Source organism: Barbus barbus (assembly GCF_936440315.1).
Source record: "Barbus barbus genome assembly, chromosome: 1".
Classification (NCBI taxonomy): domain Eukaryota; kingdom Metazoa; phylum Chordata; class Actinopteri; order Cypriniformes; family Cyprinidae; genus Barbus; species Barbus barbus.
This window is the reverse complement of record NC_136729.1, coordinates 16437051-16457911: the sequence shown is the minus strand read 5'-3', so window position 1 is coordinate 16457911 and position 20861 is coordinate 16437051.

Sequence of the window (20861 nt, the reverse complement as noted above, 5' to 3'; positions counted from 1 at the left end):
TGAAGGGCGGCGAATACGGGACGGGGTGGTGATGATAGACAGGGGGGAGGCAGCCGACTCGTCACAATATATATATATATATATATATATATATATATATATATATATATATATTAATGCTGCATTTCATTTCATTAAGCAAAATAGCATTAGAGCTGCCTTTGTAGCTGGCATATTTCATTATGGCTTTAATGCTGCACTGGGCCTATATGCAAAATTTGCATCCAACACGCAGTCTACTCAGAGCACCTTTAACTCGCCTGTGTAAAGACAATGGTATATCAGCTACATCAGCTGGTAGAATGGCAGAATACAAGCTGAGTGCTAAAACTAAGTAAAGTGTCAATAAGACAACATAAATGCAAAACAAACCACACACTATCACTTTGTCCCCAGAGGCAAATCACAACAACTTATAACTCACAAGACATTGATGTATACCTTTGTACAGGTAAGAGTACCGTATCTGACCATCAAGAGTACCGTATCTGACTATCAAGCATGTTCTGAGTCTGCTGCTGCTTGTTTACTCTAGTCATTGAATAATCACCTGTCTTTCAAACTCCGCTTCCCACAAGCCTCAGTCATCACACATGACTGTAATGGATTCTGAAAAGGCACCATGACTGAAATCAGTTCACTCCAAGATGATGAATCCATCAGTTCCACATTCATAAACACAATCTTTTGTTTCCTACGCATTGATTGAGAGAGATGACAGAATCTGTATGCAGGCATAGGGAATATGATACTGGATGTTTTGAACTGCTATAATGAGCAAATAGTAACGGTTGAGAATTTAAGAGGAAAGGACAACTGTCCAGCTTCTACAGGATAACAGCTGTAAAGGGAAATCTCCCCCCTTTCTCTATACACATCCATCTATCCATCTATCATCTATCTATCTATCTATCTATCTATCTAGATTGTATACATACAGTATTGATCTGTATTATTTAGTTAATGCATTAGGTACAATATAAAATCATTGATTAACAAAGAAGTTTGGAAAATACAATATAAAACATTTTTAAGAAATTATTTTTTATTAAATTATTTTATAATTAGTAATCTAGGTTAGATGTTTAAAGTTCAATTTTTGTATTTTTTGTGTTAATTCATGTTAATTCAAAATGTATTAACTAATGCTAATAACTTCAAATGTTAAAAATGTATTATTAAACTGTAAAGTGTTGCCTTTATGTTTTGCTTTTATTAAACTAAATAACTAAAAAAATTCTAGTGATATATAACAGAATATGTCGTTTTGTTCACTGTTTCTGTAACTATACATGCTAAAAGCGACTTCCTGTTTTTAAGAAACAGATGTAATACCTTCTTATACCACCAGATCTCTCAAAGCTCTCCAGCTGAGGATCAACACCTCCATCACCACCACGGCCCAGTGTGGACGCAGAATATGATGCAATTATGAGAAATGAAAATCAAAATTAAATCAATAACTTACAACTTCACCATGCCGTCAGCATGGTATTTCATTTTAAAGAATCGTTATAAGTCACTTTGTCAAGAAATCTCCAAGCCTGGCAATTGCCAAATTCATATCTAATCCTACCACTCAGCAGTGTTTAAAGCCTGAGAGGCTGGGGGAGATTTATGATGTAGATGTGGGTATTATATTGTGAGTGGGTTGCCAGAGAAAACAGCGAGAAAAATCCTGGTGTTTGAAAAGTTTCCAGCAAGGATCAGGTTACTGCCTTTTCATCACATCGGCCAGCATGAAGTCTTGAATCCGGTCTTGAATCCGATGCATATAAGCAAAGCAGAAGAATTATGTGGTCTCAGAGCTTTCTGCACCCTCAAAAAATGGCATGGTGTGCTGTTAACACTTACGAGTAAAAACATACGGCTTACGCTGTGGAATTGGATCTAAGCGCTCATAGGTTTCCTCAATATTTCCTGGTCTCGGCTTGATGATGACTGCGTTAGTGCAAAACAAAGGGTGCGATGCACAGAATCTATGCAGACTCCATTATAACAGAGACATTATGGTGATATTTGGTTGGCTGGCAATGGTGAGAAGCACAGAGGGATGCTGGGTAATGAAGACAGAGCGGAGACAGCTGTGTGCCACCATCCCTCCCTCCCATTTATTGTGTCTTCCTATGAATCCTAAATGGACCCCTCAGTATTAAAAAAGGGAAATTGAGATGCATTTCAATAAAAGTGATTGGTTCTTGTTGTGTAGTTGTGCGGGCCTGCATATGGTGTCTAGCTTGCACAAACACACACACACACTCACAGACAGACACACTCTTTTTCAGCCCCTCAGATGAATGCAGTGTAATTACCGTGGCTGCGAGACCCACTCTGTTTCTCCCCCTCCTCTGTTATGATTATTCTTTTCTGTCAGTGTTATCTGGGAGGCTTGCGTGTGCTGCAGCACAAGGTCTGGCTGACAACTGAGGCGCTAATGAGCCAAACAGAGGCCCATATGCCTACAGTGAGTGCATAGAAATCTGGGCCACGGCATAGCTTAAATGAGAGGAATTCTGGTTAATGTAGTATCAGGCTGTTAGTGGAAAAGAGACCAGTGGGCATGATTTATAGCGTGCAGTTTTATGGAGTCGGATTCAGGTCGGTTTAGTGTGGTCAAGAGCTCGGTAAGTGCATTATATAGTGTGGATGGCTTTTATGCTGTTACCTTATTACTAGATATACCTCCTCTCTGTACTAAAGTGCAGCCTCTTTGATGATAAGAGGGTGAGAGAAAGCACTGATAACAGGCAACAGTGGCCTGTGTGAGTCCAGCCTGCTGGAGCCAGTGGAGGTTTAATTGCTTGGTGGACCCCTTTTGAAGAAGGCACACTTTCCTGTCAGAGTGGAGAGAATTATAAAATGCTCCCACAACGCCTCCAGTTGATACAATTAATTTATTTCGCTTCTAAGTGATGGAAATACTGCCTCTTTTCCAATAAAAGCCCAGACAGTTTCAGCACCCTGTCACCATTTGCCCTGTCAGAGTTTAGCAGAATTAATAACGGATTGATGATTTTCGCCCCCCATCTCCGGCCTTGTGCGCACATGCGGCTGCGTCAAGTTCTTGGGTTCTTGATTGTGGTTGGTAGTCACTAAGTTAGGGTGACCGTACATCCTATTTTTCCTGGACATGTCCTGGCCAGGATTTCTATATTGACTAAACTATCCAGATTTTGGCTTTGTTTTCCTGCTTTTCTGAAGATAATGACTGAAAAGTAATTTGACCAATAACATGGAGGCATTGTACATACAGTCATCAACCAATCATAGCACGTGAGTAGGTGGGATCTATATGGTCAAAGCAATGCAAATACGGGAACACTGAAAACAAGGTGATGCATCTCAAGGGGTTTATCCTAAAGAATAAAATTTGTTGCAAAATTAGGTGTGTTCGACTTGAAGCGATGCTGCGCAGACCGACTGTTGTATGACTTCAAAGTACTGTGAGAAATTGAGAGCAGACAGCTCCTTATACTTTTGAATTGCTCTTGTGGTACTTTGACTGTTCTCTGTAGCTCCCACCTTCTCACGCGCTACAATATTATGTACAATGCTTTCATGTTATAGGTCAAAATACTTTTCATTCATTACCTTCAGCATGTATGAAAACAAAGTCAAAACCTTGATATTTTAGGCAATATAGAAATCCTGGCCAGGACGTGTCTGGGAAAAAGAGGACGTATTGTCACCCTACACCAGGGTTCCTCAATAGGCGGCCTGCGGGCTGAGAGAAAGATGTTTGGCCTGCGCTAATTTCAAATAATGTGGCATAAACATTCAAACGTAGCATCAGAAAGCGACATTAGCCTAACTTACATCGTGTCTACACCGGACGCGTGCAGAGTGGCGCGATGGAACAAAATACAATAGAACTTATTATAATCAGTGATGCTGTCTACACTGGATGCGGCGCAGCACTGTGCGACAAATCCCGACAGTAAACTGTTGACTCGTTCTATTTATGACGTACTTACACAGTTCAATTGATTGGCAATTGATCTCTCTCTCTCTCTCTCTATATATTATATATATATATATATATATATATATATACATACATACATACACATATGGTTGGTGAAAATTCTAAGGTGTGCAATTAGTTTTCAGGAAACGCCGTCCAATGAGTTCTGAAGCATTTGGCTGAATATGAGCAGATAATATTGCCCGAAACACTTCAGAATTCATCCTGCTGCTTTTGTCAGCAGTCACATCATCAATAAATACAAGAGAACCAGTTCCACTGGCAGCCATACATGCCCACGCCATGACACTACCACCACCATGCTTCACTGATGAGGTGGTATGCTTAGGATCATGAGCAGTTCCTTTCCTTCTCCATACTCTTCTCTTCCCATCACTCTGGTACAAGTTGATCTTGGTCTCATCTGTCCATAGGATGTTGTTCCAGAACTGGGAAGGCTTTTTTAGATGTCGTTTGGCAAACTCTAATCTGGCCTTCCTGTTTTTGAGGCTCACCAATGGTTTACATCTTGTGGTGAACCCTCAGTCTTCTCTTCATTGTTGACTTTGACACACACATACACCTACCTCCTGGAGAGTGTTCTTGATCTGGCCAACTGTTGTGAAGGGTGTTTTCTTCACCAGGGAAAGAATTCGTCGGTCATCCACCACAGTTGTTTTCCGTGGTCTTCCGGGTCTTTTGGTGTTGCTGAGCTCACCGGTGCGTTCCTTCTTTTTAAGAATGTTCCAAACAGTTGTTTTGGCCATGCCTAATGTTTTTGCTATCTCTCTGATGGGTTTGTTTTGTTTTTTCAGCCTAATGATGGCTTGCTTCACTGATAGTGACAGCTCTTTGGATCTCATCTTGAAAGTTGACAGCAACAGATTCCAAATGCAAATAGCACACTTGAAATTAACTCTGGACCTTTTATCTGCTCATTGTAATTGGGATAATGAGGGAATAACACACACCTGGCCATGGAACAGCTGAGAAGCCAATTGTCCCATTACTTTTGGTCCCTTAACAAGTGGGAGGCACATATGCAAACTGTTGTAATTCCTACACCGTTCACCTGATTTGGATGTAAATACCCTCAAATTAAAGCTGACACTCTGCAGTTAAAGCACATCTTGTTCGTTTCATTTGAAATCCATTGTGGTGGTGTATAGAGCCAAAAATGTTAGAATTGTGTCGATGTCCCAATATTTATGGACCTGACTGTATGAGCACTGAAACTTCTTATAATGTCGCTGTTCTTGAAGCAGTTAAACTTACAGTATTGCAATTAGAGATGCTGCTGCCAAACACTGTTGAGAGATGCAAAGATTCAGGTAATTCACACAGCTACAATTAATCTCTCTCTATCTAATAACTGAGTGCATGTATGAGTGACATAAAGGTTAAAAGTTTAATGCTCTATCACTGAAGTACATATCATAGTACAGCTCCAGGTTAATTTAGAATCAAACATAACCATAATCTTGAGTAAAATTAGTTAACTGTGACTCTGAATGATTACTGACTGAATGAATCTGATTCAGATTGCTAACTCATGAGCAAGTACAAGACTGTAGGTGGGACAAAATACTCATACACAATTTTATGCCATGTCATGTTGGTAGTAATATTGTGAGTAGTGTGTCTACACAGAAAATTCTGAAAGAGAAAACACATTTCAAATAAAACGTGTTGCAGATTTTTTACATAGCAGAAGAGGAGGGCTATCAGATTTAGATACTGGATGACAAAAGTACCTTAAAAATTCATAAGCAGTAAGCGCATAGTTAGAAACAATTTGTGTTGTGAATCTTTTTGACTGACTCATATAGAATCAGAAGAGTCACGAATCAGACATCACAGCTCAGGGTGCATATAGTGATAGCATCTCTGGCGAAAAGACAGGTCAAGCAAAAAATTGTGACTATCATGTCACTCAAACATTTAAACTACAACAAAGGGATTTGTATGTGCCTTTACGCCAGGCGCTGATCACTTGTGTAGTGGGGGGTGGGTGGGCGGGCTGAAAACCTTATTTTAACTAATCATTCATGGTTTCCCAATGCAGCAGGTCTGTGCCAAAGGCAGAAACCAATAAACTAGCAGGCAGTGTAGATTTATAAATGATTAATTAAGGAATGTCTCAGGGGAGCTGCAGATGCTATATGCAAAAATATTAATTAGTTGAAATGAGAATTAAACTAACAGGAAAACACTGCCAAGGCTGAAGAGCACGAGGGTGGAGTAAAGAGGTGGGGGCACAACTCTTCAAAACCTAGGATGTCAGTGGAGAGCAAAGAGGGATGGAGTGAGTTTCTATTAGTGATACTAAGACACAGGGAGTGGAAAGAGAGGTTAAAAGATAAAGCAAGTTGGAAGAGCAGACAATAGTTAGAAGGAAATGTGGAGAATTGAGGACAGGGGCTAGGAAGATAAGAAAGAGCAGGACAGATCGTGGGAGGTTTGGAGTGAGAAAAGAGCAATATAGAGAAATGAAGGGTGGGGGGTCTGAAGAGAATGAGCAACACAAAAGATGGTTTGTAAGACTTTTTCCACTTGACGCATAATATTTCTTTTCTGTCTGCATAGCCAGTGCCTCTGAGCTTCCATACTTTCATCCGCCTGCTCTTTACACGAATGTCAAGATGCTGAGTGGAATTTTTTATAGATTAAATGAGACGAGAGCAGAGCCAACTTAATCCAGCCAATTACCACTCAGTGTAGCCCACTGATTCTACATTAAAACTACATACTTCATCAGTGGAATAATTATATCGCAACCACACCTGTCATTTGCTTTGACTACTGTCTTGAATTTTTATAAAACATATGTAATTAGATTTAACTGGAGTATTAAAAGGTACATTACATAATTTTGGGAACACAAAATGGCAGGTTACTTGGAAGGAGGAAGAAGGACGATATTTGTGCTTATTATATTATGTTATGTTGCTTCTTGGACATTTCATGACGCTTTGAGTGGTGCAGTTTTATAAGAAACAGATGAAAATTAATTTGGTAACATTTTCTTACATTGATTTTTGTATATATCATGACGTTAAGGTTAGAAGGTGCTCTATCTAATGTTCTTTTTTTTTTTCTTAGCTTTTTTAATAATTGACTCATGTTTCACAGTACTTGTACCTGAGCACTCAGCATCACAAGTGCAATGCTGTACCAGGTGAGCCACTGAGCAAGTTTATGTCAGAACAAAGCATACATATAGAGCTGGTTATGTGATGCAAATGTCAAGATTATTAGTTTACAAATCATTAATTATGGTAAAAGTGTTTTGAGGTCATAACATAGCATAGCAAGTCTTTATTAAGTCTTTATTAATAAAAACAATTTGTGTTAAAAGTAGGGGTGACCCCGAATAGTCGAAGATTCGATGCTTCGATAGGAGGAGCCTGATTCGACTACCAATCTCACAGTCATGCCATTTTGGAAATATGGGGGTGCTCAAATCTTTGATTTCACATAAAACTTACCTTTAAACATGTGTACCTTTAAACATGAGAAGAACCTTTTTTTTTTTACTTTGCCCAAAATGCCCAATATTTAGATAATACATAAAATCATTCCCATGTACAGCTTTGAAGATCCAAAAATAACTATAAGAAGTCATGTGTTTGTTAGAGAAAACTTAATAAAGAGATCACTTTGAGCATTTGTTTCATAAATGGTATCTCAATTTCTCAGAATTCAGTGTAAAAATGCAATAAAATAACAACCAACTCAATGCTGGGCAACAAGCATGAAACACAATTACAGAAATATGAATTCATTTAAAAGGTCACGCATCCTTAGATAGCCCTTCTGATGTGAGCCAACACTTGCTGGAAGTATATTAATGGTAATGCCAACTCAAATATTATTTCAGTCAGTGAAGAATTGGACCAGATTTGCAGAACAGAGTGAGGAAGCAGGTTTATGAGAGAGAAGGTTATTTATGTAACGTGTTGTTCTTTTGAGGTCTCGAAAGTTTTTCGGCAACTTTGGCACACATGACACACACGTAATATTTTAAAAAAACAAGCGAGCACTGGAGGGATATGAAGGCTGAAAATCACCAAATGTCAGTCTCAGTTATCTGTCTGCCATGGGAAGCTTCGAACTGGCTTGTTCTACATGTATTTCACCTACGATTGATTAGCCACAAGAAATTAATCATAAGTGCACACTAGATAAAAAAATTGGAAGATGAAAAATTAGACCTAGACTGAAGCTAAAAGGAAAGGAGACCTGCCAACATTTCTAAGACTCCCTAATTGACTCACTGGAAGGCCAAGACTCCAGTGACAGCGAGGTGTTTCAGAAGTCTATGTTCTCCACAACTACTGCTGAGGACAGAATGTATGTTTTTAGATATTGAAAATAAGTATTTAATTTAACTGTCAGTTCTGTGGGACGAGCGCCTGCGTCTTTCATGTGATGGCAGTTTAGAGGGGGCCTGCCGACGTGGAGAGCCACTGCTAGTGAGCTGAAGACATCCTTCTCTTTCCAAAGCACAGTGGGCCAGGCGGGATCAGCCTTTGCTTGACAACAATTAGCGCAGTAAGTTTCAGTCGTGATAGGCAGTTCACAAAGGAGACTTTGGACAAACCCCCGTCAGAGCAAGTGTGGCGTCTGCACACATTCTGAACTCATCATGCCAGTAACGAGTGATTAATATATGAATAGAGACCAAGTAACTGCAAAAGTATCATATTTTGATATAAAATCCTGTCATCAATTACTCACCCTCATGTTGTTTTAAAAAGTATGACTTTTTATTTATTTTGTGGAACTCAAAAGGTACATTTATGCATCTTTGAAGAATGCAATAGCCACAGTTTTGAAATTATAAAAGTCATTGAGGACTGACAAGAAGACATCGTAAAAGTATCTTAAAAGTGATGACTCGCTATATTCCAAGCCTTTAGATGCTTTATAATAGATTAGTGTAATGCACTTAAATTTAGTCATTTATCATAAAATATGTGAAAGGCGTTGATATACATGATATATATTCGTTTGATCTTTTTAATTAATCAGTTTGTACAGTGAAGAAAGCCTGAATCAGACTGATACAATTCTTTAGTTCAACTCAGTGATTCAATCACAATAGATTACAGTCCTCGGGAGTGGAAAAAGATCAGTGAATGATAACTTAAATTGCATCGCAAAGTAAATAAAACATTAAAAAGTCCTTTTTTTGTCTACAGGTTTGGAAAGACATGAGGTTGAGAATTTTGTTTTAGATAAACAATACAAAAACTACTACCTATTGTAGTTGACATTTACAGAAACAATGGTTATCGTGGTAAGTATTCATTTGCAAGAAAATTGAGTTTAACACTTCAGCCTCTTTCTAACTGGCAGGTCAAAATTAGCTAATAAAAGATGGTTGAGTTTTACAAAGAAAACATCACTTGCAATTATAATCCCATTAATCTGCTACAACACTGACACACTATTGAGTTCCCATGGGTTGTTAAAATCATACTGTGAGAACAATAGAAATCTGATGAGATTCTGGGGCCCATGTTCTAATTACCTGTGTGCATTCCCACAACAGTCTCTGCATCCCACACGGAACAAACAGGTCAACATGAAAACAGAACGGGATCTAATTTTCTCATCTTCCAGACGAAGAACTAATAGATCAACAGACAGGCTCCAGTACTCTGGACTAGATGAGTGTGTTTTGTCCTCTATTGACATCTCCGGATTATCATATCAGTATTTGTGTTAGTTATTTGGCTGCATTGTGGACTAGACTTCATAATATGGCCTAGTTTATTACTTCACATATTTGAAAGAGTGGAGATGGGTTAATATTTTCTGCAAACCGATTCATATCTCTAACGACTCTGGGAAACATTGAAATTCTCTGTTTGAAAAGCTGTGAATAATTAGACAAACAGTCAGCTCCTCCAAAATATTGAACTCAGAGAGAATGTGTTGCACTTAGTTGTGCAGGTCTACAAATGTGCTTTCCTGTGTGCAGCCAAATTGGTCCCTTTGCTGACTCAGTAATAAGAGAATGGGTTAAATGCATTGCTTCAGCATTAATTGACCTCAGCAATCCCCACTTGAGTATTTCATTATCCAAATGTTGGAGACGGATGTAGCTAGTAACAAACAATCTGCAGTCTTCACTACGCACAGAACGAACTGTGCACTGATTATAAATTTCCTCTCTGTGCTCAATTGCAGGTAGGAGCAACAGCTTGAGGAGCTAAAAACAAACCTAGGCAATAATTGAAATGTAGCATGAAATTACCCCTGTAAATAACCAGCAGCCATTACAAGAACACATTCTTTCTCTTTTCCATTAACACCAGCCTGCATCCGCCTGCAAACAAGTATGCACATGACTGCACGCGCTCACACACACACAAAGGGTAGGTGGGAGAAGGTTTGGAGGGTTGCACAATTGCACATTTATCCTCAAAATTAAAAATGGTGATTGATCCGTGGAATATTAACGGTCAACTGTGTTTTTCATTAAGTTGTGAAGGGGAGCGGAGGAAGTGCTACGAAGAAAAAAAAAGCTATGAGGAAAAGGAAAGAGGAAAAAAAGGGCCCCTCTGTTCAACACTGATCCCATATAGTGAATAACCCTGAGAGAAATGTAAATACCCGACTCCAATAACGCGACAGCACACTAATCATATTTACAAACTATATTAAATCTGTCCATTGTGCTTGCCGCTGCTAAGGATTGGCTCCCCATGTAATTGTCATTGTAACCAATGTTGGCTTATGGGGAGGGAGAATTTAACTGCAGTGATGTAAGGTGACTGGTAGGCTTATTATTACTGTATTATGACCCAGTATATGTTTATTAAAACAATTTGTCATGCAGAACAGGACTGGGGGAATGGAAACATTAAATCCCGGCCCACTTCGGCCGCTGAAATGAGTTACAATAAAATTAATGGCGGCGAAGCCCGGGCTGACACCGCAGTGCCGCGTAATAACCCTCCGCTTCGTTTCATTTGCAGATCATTTCCTGTCGGGGCCCTTGCCATTAAACATACATGTTGAGGATTATTGAAATAGGCCCAAAAAAGGTACCACAGCGAGAGCGGAGTGGCAAAGGCGGTATGTAGAGGTTTTTTGAAGTTGATACGGGGAAGTAGTGGCCTAATGGTTAGTAATTCAAAGGTTGCGAGTTCAAGTCTCGGGCCGCAGGAATTGTAGGTGGGGGGAGTGAATATCCAGCACTCTCTTCACCCTCAATACCACCACTGAGGTGACTTTGAGCAAGGCACCGAACCCCCAACTGCTCCTTGGGCGCCGCAGCATAAATGGCTGCCCACTGCTCTGGGTGTGTGTTCACGGTGTGTGTGTGTGTGTGTTCACTGCTGTGTGTGCACTTTGGACGGGTTAAATGCAGAGCACGAATTCCGAGTATGGGTCACCATACTTGGCCGTATGTCACTTCACTTTTATACCGGTGGGTCAGCAGATACAGTACTAAACAAAACAAATCAGCTTGCAGAGGAATCGACATCCCAAATCACGACGTATCTGATTAGTACCATCGAATATCTCTGATATGACTTGTGCTGCTGTGTGGAATTGATCACATGAAGTGCAATGTAGTAAAAGTAATCCGACTTGAAAGTGAGCAATGGATCTACAAGAGGAAATGATATTGTATCATTTCCATATGTGTGATTCATAGATCTTTCATAGTAATGATATTGGGTACACGCAGAGGAAGTTGGTCGTACACAATCTTTTGCAGGGTTATTTTCTACGCGCCTTACATTAGGTTATCAACACCCACTCCGATGCCAACACTCTCCATCTAGCAGCGGTTCATGAAGCTCATTTAGTGACCTGCTTACACCCATCAGCACATCCACAAAAAGCCTTGGTCCTTCTGATCAATGCACAGGGTGATTTACAAGTTCTCAGGTGTTATTTCCATACAATTGCTGCTGATATTTATGAAATATTACCACTGCGAGTGAATACTTCTTGCAGGGTTGAGCCAAATTCAGAATTTAAGAACTGGTTTCCTTTTAATTCATGAGTTGGAACTTGAGTTGTTCTCGATCTATCTATCTATCTATCTATCTATCTATCTATCTATCTATCTATCTATCTATCTATCTATCTATCTATCTATCTATCTAGACTGATCTAGATCTGGGCTTTGGTAAGTCATCATTTACTGTTTGCCTTGACATTTGTAGTTAAAAAATTAAGTTATTTTAATTTAATTTTAATTCCCCTTCACATTGCATTCAAACCATGTTTGCTACATTAAATCAAAGTCAGGAAATGAACTGGAATTTAAAGCATCAGAGGGGATTTTAAAAATTTTAAACACACCTGCTAGCGATGCTCCAGTGCAGTAGATTGAAGATGAGTGCAATATCACAGACCTGACAACAGCCCCTCAAAGTGATTTCACACCATCTTAACCACAGTCAGACTGTAAGCTCTCCTTTTTTGTTTAGTCCATGCTTGTCATGTCTCTAAAAGCCAGATTATTATTAGAAAAGGCAATTAAACATAAGTGAGGTCACTTTGAGTCATCCCACCTCACACCCATAGGCCTCCTTCCTGTACAGACCCTCTTAGCGACACATTAATACAACTAATTACCATGTCAATCACAAGTAATGCTTATTAATTACCCCTTAGAAAAGGCCCATTTTAGACAGCAAGTAGTCCCCCTTTAAAAGCCTACTAAAAGACTGACTGCAGGGAAAGCTAACTGTGAGAGAGTGTGAGCGAGAGCCATGTTTCGGTCCCACTTATGGCATTAGTCAATCTGCTGTCCAGATGTCTTATACAGGTGACAGCTGCAATAGCCTAACAAGCAAATTAATCATGGGGCTTTTGTGGCACTTCTTTCTCGGGAAACTCATTTCGCTTCATAAAAGGCTTCATCTCATGTGAAAAGTGACAAATTGCGGGCGCCGCGTGAAAGGGAAAGGCCCGAGCATAGTGTATGTGTGTTGCCTGAGAGGTACAGCCAGGCAGGATAACTCAGGCCAAGCCTGGCTCAGACATAATGAAGTCCTACTGCTGCCATGCCAACCGCAACTTCTGACGCTACTCACAGGTGGTGCGCCCAGATTAAAAGCCACCCCTGCCTCTGAAGCCGGCCACACGGCTAGGCCTTTGAAGCCAGGAAAAAGCACTTACCACTGTGTGCTAATCACTCGTTGTCTGTGTAGATGAACAAGGAAGAGGGATGTGAATGAGCGCTCTCTCAAAACAGGCCCATAGGAATCTGTTAAACTAGCCGTTTGACTTTGATAACAAGGCCAAGGGGCAAAATTCACATATGACCTTTCAGGTTTGAGACACGGGAGCTCGCTGCTGACGTTTCGCCGGGCAGGCATTTTAATTGAACGAGGGGTATGTTCGGAAAAAAGGCCCGTTTCACACTCGCAGACCCAAATGAGCCATCTGTAAATAGAGCCACTGTGTTTCATGGTGGTTTGAGAGTTGCAATGAAAAGGCAAAATCTGTGGAAAAACTTTTCAGCTCAGCCATAATAGAAAAGGGAGGGCTTCAAGGGAAGCACAAAAAAAAGGAAGTGCATAATGACTTTATATTTCAAAAAGGAAATATGGGCAATTGAAAATGAACAATGACAATAGAAGTAACAAAGCATAAAACTTTCGGATTTAGTGGAAGCGGGAAAGTTAATAATACAAAATAGAGGAGATAAGTCCTTGAAAGTCGTCCAACACAAAACTGCAATTATCATTGTTACAATTAAAGAAGAAAGGGTTTGCGAGGCAAAGTCTTCCTTTAAAGAGGATTACACTACTTCATACGAGAGGGAGCGCTCACTATTAATTTCTCCTTATTTTTCTCGAGATGTTTTAAAGTGACAGATGTCACAACCGTCATTATTACAAGCACAATTATTGGATTCCTCTGTATTCACAGATGCAAAACTCTGCGCATTGACAATCCTTTCAAGTAACTGCTGGCTTTGTGCCACATGTGGATTCTGCTTCCTTACTGCATTACATACACACCATACCATGCTAGTTCACGTGTTGCACCGAAACTACACATTTTCAGAGGTAATTCAATATGTCAACACAGCACCTCGCGGTTTATGTCCTCTTATCTGTAGAGTGATAGATAGAGAGTCATCCTCGTGGCTGCCTGCTCTCGGTAAACACCTCAATCACCGCAATAGATTTTGTTTAATTTTCTGTATAATTAATGTCAGGGACAGGGTACTCAGACTTGCGTTGACTTTCACTGGCTCGGCACAGTTATGGGCGACGAACTTGAGTGATGACTTCATTTATAGATCACGGGACCATCGGGTGGATGGCAGACGCAGCCAATGAGGCTTCTGCCTCTACAGGACCGAGATAGAGCCAACCTCTGATAGAGCCAACCTCTACTGCACTGTCCGACTGCCAGATAGGCCCTTATCATGACAGTCCGCGCAATACATCTTCCTGCACTACGAGCTGTGATGGGCAAGCTGGTTCTCTCGTCCAAATGTCTACTTTACATGTTTTAATGAATTACGACTGGGTTGTTGAACAGCCTATTACCGCAGCAGGCAGTTAGTGACAGGTATTTGCCCATGCATCACTGGAGAGAGCTGGTGGCATATGGCATAAAGACAGAGACTCCAGGTAGACTGTTTGTCTTCTCTCTTTTCGTTGGATGGGAGTAGACTAGGGTTCTAATACAACTAGGCGAGGAAACAAATGTGATTGTGTAATTATTTGATGTTTGCAGGGTGAAATGCCAGCAGCGTTTCTATCATTATGGCTTTCTGTCAAAAATGCATTTGTCCTCCACATAAACCAAAAACAGACTTGTCTTAACATGGTTAGCTCTACCCTAGATTTCACCTGAAAGATTCTGCATTCCATGTCAGCTGCCCATTTCACTCAGTCTGCTGAATTTTTGGCTAGAGTGCTGGCTGGGGTGTGGTTAAAACTGAAGTTGAGTTTGGGAATTTTGGAGAAAGAAGACTACAGGGTCACTGAGTCCACTGCTTCATGCCAATGCTGTCACCCTACCAGTGCAGGACAACTGCTTTAAAATTGGTGCCTGCCAAACTAAAAGCTACTAACACATTGTGGCAAATTACACTGATGCTATATTTAAAGCTGCAGCCCATAACTTCTTTTGATTAAAAATGACCCGAAATCAATATTTGAGCAAGAACATAACCAGCCAGCGTCGCCTTACTTTAGGCCGATTCACAACGGTTAGCTTATAATAATGTTTTCTAATTTGAGTGGTACGAGTTGGTTTTCGCAGGAAATTTGAGCATGGCACTGCGTCATTACATCACGTCTGTAAACATAAAGAAGTTGTTCCAGCTACTAGGCTATGGCACGTGAGGATCCTGCAGGTGGCAGCTCATTTATAGCCTTTTCTCACAGCAGCTAGAATAATTAAATGTATAATTTTGATGGCGGTTTGTAATCCAGAAAGGATTATGTGTTTATGAAACATGTGAATGAAATGAAAATATATTCCAGTTTTAAATGTGCTTCTGATTACAGATAGCCTGGGATTACACAAGATTTGTATTTTAAAGAAAACTAGATCGAAGGGAGCATAATTTGCTTTTTGGGTTAGAAGAGTTTCTTAATATTCGAATGGCATGACAATTAGATTAGACTCTACAGAAATTGAAATTTACACGTTAATACACACTATACTCATAGTCGTGCAATGCTGATGTTGTTAACATAATTTGAGAATGAAGTATAACAATAATAATAATTTGCAAGGTTTGATGTGATATGAGCTAACCAATAGTTAGATTTAATCACCATTAGTAACAAGATTTATTATAATGCTATTTTCCTCAGTTGGTCAGAACAAAGGTAGCAGACTTGTAACTTTTTCAGATGGCAATATACGGTGAAAATTCTTATTTGGGTCATATATTCCAAGATGTAGGCTAGAATCTAGGAGCGTCTTGCTGCAGCCCACAAGATCCAGGGGGCGTGGTTGGATCCAGATCCAACTCCTCCCACCTTACATTTACCTAAACCTACCCATCTCCACCTCCTGATCCCTAAACCCACCCATCTCCACCCCTAAACCTTCCAAACCCCACCCCCTAGATGTGGATCCAACCACGCCCCCTGGATCTTGTGGGCTGCAGCGAGCCCTACTTGCTAGAATCTGTGATTGCAAAGTACAGTAAACATCCACACCGGTGTGTGACTGACTGCCAAACATTCACCTCAAAACATTAGATTCATCCACGCTGGAGCCATGCCAGTGCACATCCCACGCAAGTAAGATAATTCCAGGTTTTCAAACAGAGATGGCGACAAAGAGGCAAAACTTACAGACTGCAGCTTTAACCCTTTAACGTGCATTGTAACCGCACAGTTGAACTTTTTTTGTGATCAATTTACTGTAATTAAAACTCGCCAAACCCCATTTTTGGTTATTTGTCCTTATACCCCTCTTTCAATAGAGTGTGTAATGGCAATTATATGCACTGGGAGGCACTGCAGCAAAAATATATTATTGTCGAACAACCGTTGGACGTGATAAGATATACATATGAAATGTGCAGAGCGGGGAGGGAGCGAGAACTGTAATTGGAAACCGTTGATGTAGCCTATTGTAGTAATTTAATGTTGTCTCTGGTATTCTGCCATTTGAGCGTATGAGAGTTCAGGGGGCGTGGCTTTGGACGGCGATTTCAGGGAGGGTGGGACGTTCGCTTTCAGTGCCATCAGGCTAAAGTTAGCATTTTCCAAGATCTTGTGTTGCACCTTTAAATTTGAATAAAATGAAAGCTAAAAGACTTTCAAATCACATGAGCCAATATTTTATTCACAATAGAACATAAGAGAACATAACAAATGTTTAAACTGAGAAATTTTACACTTTTATCCACTAAATGAGCTCATTTCAAATTTAATGCCTGCTACGGGTCTCAAAAAAGTTGGCACGGGTGCAACAAAGGGCTGAAAAAGCAAGACATTTTTAAAAGATTCAGCTGGGAGAACATCTAGCAACTAATTAAGTTAACTGACATCAGGTCTGTAACATGATTAGTTATAAAAGGGATGTCTTAGAGAGGCAGAGTCTCTCAGAAGTAAAGATGGGCAGATGCTCTCCAATCTGTGAAAGAGTGCTGTGAGGGACCGAGCAGTCAAAGGCCCCAATTAAATTAGTATTTTTGTTTGGAAATTATGTCCTGGAGAAACTCAGGATGGTGACCATGATTCCAGCCAGCCACTGTCACGGTCGAAAGGAAGTGAAAGAGAGCTTCAGCAAATGGACTATAAAGGTCAGTTTTTAACTAAAGAAGCTAAATTTGAAAAGATTAAGTGACTCTGATGATGCAGAACACTTCTTGATAACTTTTGAAAGAATTGCTGCTGCTTGTGGTTGGCCTAAGTCTGATTGGGCTTTCCGTTTGATTCCCTTGCTGACCGGTAAAGCTCGAGCAGCATATGTACAAATGGACATTGACAATTCTCTTGATTAGAATCAGCTATTCTGAGAAAGTATGACATTAATTCAGAAACCTATCGACAAAGATTTCGATCGCTGGAAGTTGCATCACCAGAGAGTCCTAAAGAGCTGTATGCCAGACTAAAGGAGCTGTATGTAAAATGGATTCGTCCTAAAGGTAAAACAGCTGAGGAAATAGGAGAAATAATCATCTCAGAATGCTCTCTCCTGAGCTCCAGGTATGGATCCGTGAGCGGGCCCCAGAAACAGCTGCTGAAGTTGCATCACTAGCTGATGTGTTCGTGGCTGCCAGAGGAAGGAATCAGCCAAGTCTCGCAAACCCAATGTCTATCACCAGTCTCAGTACAGCACCTCCGGTAAGCCTCCTATAGGAGGAAAACACAAATCAGTAACGTTTAAACCCCCTAGGAAAGTGCCTATTTGTTATTTACTGTATGTGGCCAAGAGGGCCATACCATGCCTGTGTGTCCAAATAATGTTGCCAAGCTCTCTCAAGTTTGTTATGTGCCTAGAACTAATGCCGTTCCTGTAAAGCCTGGACTGTCCTTAAAAATGACCACCGTTGAAGTGAATGGTAAAGAACTCCGTTCTCTGGTTGATAATGGCAGTTTGTTTCACCTGCCTTGATTAATCCTTCTGACAAGAAACTGATATTCTATGTCCATGGAGATGAGAAACTGTTACCTACCGCGGATATTTACATCAAAGTACAGGGACAGACTTATTTCCTGGATGTTGGTGTAGCCGATAATTTAAAATAGCCTCATCCTGTGATTCTGGGGCATGATTTACCATTACTTTTGGATTTACTGCAGCCTGAACCATCTTGCAATGTTGTAGTCACCAGGGAAAAGATGAAGCAGGCAGAGGAAACGATGTCAACACTCAGTACCATGCCCTTCTTTGATACTGATATTGAAGTGGAACCTCCAAAGTCACGAAAGTCACGCAGTGAAAGGAGGCGGGACAAACTTGCATATAATGCTTCCAACCTACCTGCTAACCCTGTATGTGACTTGTTTCAAAGTTTTCAGGTGCCCACCAATATTATCCAGCTCCAGAAGGAGGACTTCAGCCTTGCACCGTACTTCAAGAAGGCACAACAAGAAGTTACGGCTCATAAGGAGGACACTGACCTTGCCAAATGGTATTTATTCCAACAAGGAATTCTCTATCGCCAGTTTGAGACCACAAAACAGCTTGTCGTGCCACAAAGTGTCTGGGAGGTAATCCTCAAATTGAGCCATTCAATCTCCTGGGCTGGCCACCTAGGGAGATATAAGACCATAGCTCGAATAAAAATACACTTTTATTGGCCTGGATTAAAGAGAGATGTGACTCAATACTGCAAGAGTTGCCCTGAGTGTCAGAAAATCTCCATGAATAGCCCTGCCAGAGCACCACTACAACATCTACCTGTCATCGGTACACCATTTGAGAGATTAGGTATGAACGTTATTGGCCCTGTGGAAAGGAGTCGAGCTGGAAATCGGTTTATGCTTGTCATAACTGATTATGCAACTAGATATCCCGAAGTGTTTCCAATGAAATCCATTAAAGCTAAGTATGTAGCAACATGCCTGATACAGCTCTTTTCCAGAGTTGGATTCCCCTGTCATATTCTTACAGACCAAGGCACTAACTTTTTGTCCACTCTCTTAAAGCAGGTGTATAAGCTTCTGGGTATTGAGAGCTTGTGGATGACATAGCGGTTTAATCAAACATTCAAGCAAATGCTTCACAAGTTTATCAGTGAGTCAGGCAAGTATTGGGACCAGTGGTTGCCTAATCTCCTGTTTGCTTACAGGGAACAGAAGTCACAAGTCCTGATGATTCAACAGGTGGCGGAGGAAGAGGAACTGGAGGAACAATATTTGCCTCAGTCCGTTTCTGCATGTGTTGATTTGGGTCATTTGCCAAAGGATCACCAAGCACAGGTGAGAACTCTTTGCCACCCTGACATTTTTTTCTGAGTATCCATTAGCTACTACATTGATTGAACACGAGATTGTGTTGAAAAGTGATGCTGTTGTTAAAAGGACGAGTAATCGAATACCTGAGAGTTTACAGGCCTCCTTGAGGATAGAGATTGAACTGACGCTTGAGAATCATTGAGCCATCTAAGAGCGAGTGGTGCCATCCTGTGGTTTTAGTCCTTAAAAAAGATAGAACCTTAAGGTTTTGCATTGACTTCCGCTACCTTAACTCTGTTTCTAAGTTTGATTCTTACCCGACTCCCCGCATAAGTGACTTGATTGACCGCGTGGGACAAAGTAAATATCTGACCACCATCGACCTAGCCAAAAGCTATTGGCAAATTTCTCTCACTCCTCTATCCAGAGAGTTGACTGCCTTCATTTTAGGGTCCTTCCTTTTGGCCTGCACGGGGCTCCAGCTACATTTCAGAGGCTCATAGACCAGATCCATGGTTTGTATTTTGTGGCCGCTTATTTAGATGACATTAATATCTACAGTAACACTTGGAAGCAACATCTGCAACATCTACAAGAAGTACTGCGGCGACTCCAACAAGCTGGCCATCTATCCCCTTAAATGTGCTGTGGCTCGAACTGAAATTGAATATCTGGGCTATATCATTGGTAACGGGGTGGTCAGACCCCAGGTGAAGAAGGTCCAAGTCATTCAACAGTGTCCTCTACCTCAAACACGTAAAGAATTAAGGTCATTTCTTAGTATGGCAGGCTTTTACAACCGATTCAGTCCCAATTGCTCTGGCAGAGCAACCGCCGCCTTACATGGTGGGTTCAAGATCCCACTTCTGACACTATATATGAGGGGCCGAGCAGTCAAAGGCAAGGACGCAGGATTTCCAAACAAAAATAATAATTTATTCAATACAAACAAAGTCACAAATTAAATCACTTAGAAACTAAATGGAAATAAAGAAAATAAAGACAGGTCTGGGACAATAAAAATGGTCAACTGAACAGAACCATACAAATGGACAACTGAACAGCATCAAGCATCAAGAAATAGATCATAAACAGCAAATTAATATGCAGAAATAATTATAGTAAACAAAAATAGGTAAATAAACAAATAATCCTACACCCCAAGATTCTGGAATTCGTTAAATACAGCATTCCTCAACGTCAAATTGCAAAGGCTTTGCAAATCTCATCATCAAAAGATTCAGAGAAACTGGAGAAATATCTGTGCATAAGGGACAAGGCCAAAGACCTTTGTTGGATGACCGTGGTCTTTGGGCCCTCAGACGACACTGCAATACTCATCGGCATGATTCTGTCATTGACATTACTAAATGGACCCAGGAATACTTCCAGAAACCACTGTCAGTAAACACAATCCGCCATGCCATCTGCAGATGCCAGCTAAAGCTCTATCATGCAAAAAGGAAGCTATATGTGAACATGGTCCAGAAGCGAAGTCGTGTCCTGTGGGCCCAGGCTCATTTAAAATGGAC